The sequence below is a fragment of the Pinus tabuliformis genome, chromosome 4_1 (assembly GCF_031772625.1).
Source record: "Pinus tabuliformis cultivar Carrire ecotype Pingquan chromosome 4_1, CPIR1, whole genome shotgun sequence".
NCBI classification, from domain to species: domain Eukaryota; kingdom Viridiplantae; phylum Streptophyta; class Pinopsida; order Pinales; family Pinaceae; genus Pinus; species Pinus tabuliformis.
Window position 1 is genome coordinate 458,068,553 of NC_142303.1, and position 2,804 is coordinate 458,071,356.

A 2,804-nucleotide genomic window follows, 5' to 3' on the forward strand; every position below is an offset into this window, starting at 1 on the left:
TTTTAATGCAAGGAGCAATACCTTTCGTTGTGTATTTTCCAAAGGATACTTGGTACAATTTATTCAATGTAACAGACTTGGTAACAATCACAAATGGCTCAACTGTGACACTTGAACCTCCACTAGATACCATCAATATCCATGTATATGAGTGGACTATATTGCAACTGCAAGAATTAGGTTTGACAACTAGGGAAAGCATAAAAGGTCCATTTAGTCTGCTAGTGGATTTGGGTGGTAGTAAGGAAGCATATGGAGACTCAGTTGTGAGACTCATAAAATGGAGGCTACGGAATTCTAACTTGATCGTATGGAAGAGAAGATCGATAATTTGGAGAAGTTATTACCAAGAGAAGATAAGACAATTGGGTTTTGCCACAATGACCTGCAATATGGAAACATAATGATTAATGAAGAAGATAAATCATTGACGATAATCATGAGTATCCTACACTTGAATATACCCATTAATTATGCAGGAATAAGCATAAATGAACCATACAATACTTTTCAAAACGAGAAGCGAGACGACATTTTCATTAAGCAAGGAGGTGTGCCATATTTGAGACAGGTGTGACAAGGCCTAATATATTTTCCAGATTTTATGAATTCCAAGACTCTGTCATTTTGGACAAATGAAATCTCTCAGTTTCATGATACATTCGCATTCGATATCTTTGGCTTGATATACATGAATTCCAACTTCTGTAGTGGGATCACATGTTCCTTACCAAATGATGGGAGTTGCCTGCATAAAGATTCAGACAAATTGATGCTTGGTTTGTAGCAATTCCAACACCACCAGATGGGATGAACCCCTTTATCAAATCAGTTTTGTTAGAGGACACAGAGCATTGGGTATCAACATCGTTGCTACTAATGCAGTTCACTATAATTATGTCTTGGAGTAAAATGCTCATAATCTCTATGGGCTATCAAGGGTTATTATGCCGAATAAGGCATTGAAATCAGTACTGCATAAGAGACCATTCATAATTGCATTCTACCTTTGTTGGGTTAGGTGCCCATGCCATGCATTAGACAGGAGACATTGCTGCAACTTGGAATGATCTCTCATACTCCAAATCCCAATCATAGGTGCTGATATTCGTGGATTTTTACAAGACACAAACGAAGAGCTTTGTAATAGATGGATTCAACTAGGTTCATTTAATCCTTTTGCAGAGATCACTTCGACAAGAATAAAGGCACCAAGATCTTTACCTATGGGAATCAATCATAACATCTACAAAGAAGGTGTTAGGTCTAATATACAAACTCCTTCCTTATAGCTACACATTGCCTTTTCAAGCTCACACTAATGGGTCTCCCATTTCTAGACCTCTGTTCTTAACATTCCCTGAGGATAATAATACACTAGGAATCAACACCCAGTTCCTATTGGGTAAAGGGGTATTAGTCTCACCTGTTTTAATGCAAGGAGTAGTGACTGTGGATGCCTATTTTCCAAAGGGAACTTAGTACAATTTTTTCAATGTAACATACTCGGTAACAATTGAAAATGGCTCAAATGTGACACTTGAATTTCCACTAGATACCATCAATGTCCATGTATATGAGGGGACTATATTATCACTATAAGAAATAGGTTTGACAACTAGGGAAAGCATAAAAAATTCATTTAGTCTATTGGTTTCTTTGGGTGGTAGGAAGGAAGCATATGGAAACTCAGTTGTCAGACTCATAAAATGGAAGCTGCAAAATTCCAGCTTGATCATATGGGAGAAGAGATCATCGAGAGAAGATAAGACAATTGGGTTTTGCCACAATAACCTGTAGTATGGAAAGATAATCCTTAATGAAGAAGATAAATCATTGACGGTAATCGTGAGTATCCTACACTTGAATATACCCATTAGTTATGTAGGAATAAGCATAAATGAATCATATAGGACTTTTTAGAACGACAAGTGAGACAACATTTCATTAAGAAAGGAGGTGTGCCATATTTGGGACAGGTGTAGCCAGGCCCAATATATTTTCCATATTTTTTTGAATCCTAAGACTCAATCATTTTGGACAAATGAAGTCTCTCAGTTTCATGATATAGTCACATTCGATGCCTTTGGCTTGAAATGAATGCAATTTCCAACTTATGTAATGGGATCACATGTTGGATTTTCTTACACTTTGCACACTACAGAGAGATCAAAAGGTAGCTTATTACATGTTAAATCCTTAATAGCTAAAGTTGTCATCATTCTTATCCTTTTTTATTTTGTATTTTGAGTCATCTGATTATAACGACTTCCAGAATCAATGGCCATTATTCCAATTTCCAATGTTAAATCATTATCTAATTTATTCTTTTAGACTTGAAAAAGTACAATGTATATGGTGTTTTAGTTTGATCAATCTATATTAGTTGTAGATGACTTTTTTCCCTTAGTTTTTTTCATTTGGTTAAGCTATAAAAAGTTATGTTCTTGGAAGTTTTAAATGTAGGCTAACTAAAGATGCATCTAACCCTTGGCGATACATTATGTTAAGTTGCTATCGTCGTATGGAACTGAGGTGAAATGGAGAGTGATAGAGTTGGACAACTTTTAGAAGATATTGAGAAATATGCTCTTGCAAGATATCTCCTTTTGGGTCTATGTGGTGTTATTTTTGTAATTTCTTATTCGTTACCTCCACATTCCTATAAAAACAATGCGGATGTTTTTGTTGTTTCTCTGCTAAATGTTTATTAGTTTTTTTTTTTATGGAATAATGCTTGGAAACCTATTGTTTTGAAATATCACATCTTTTACTCTTCTTCACCTTTTTCATCATTACATGAA

General features: G+C 35.2%; 1 pseudogene; it reads left to right on the forward strand.

Annotated features, from left to right (window-relative positions):
* The first annotated feature begins 439 nt into the window (after positions 1-439).
* LOC149176388 (alpha-xylosidase 1 pseudogene) lies at positions 440-1,800 on the forward strand (annotated as a pseudogene).
* Positions 1,801-2,804: the final 1,004 nt, after the last annotated feature.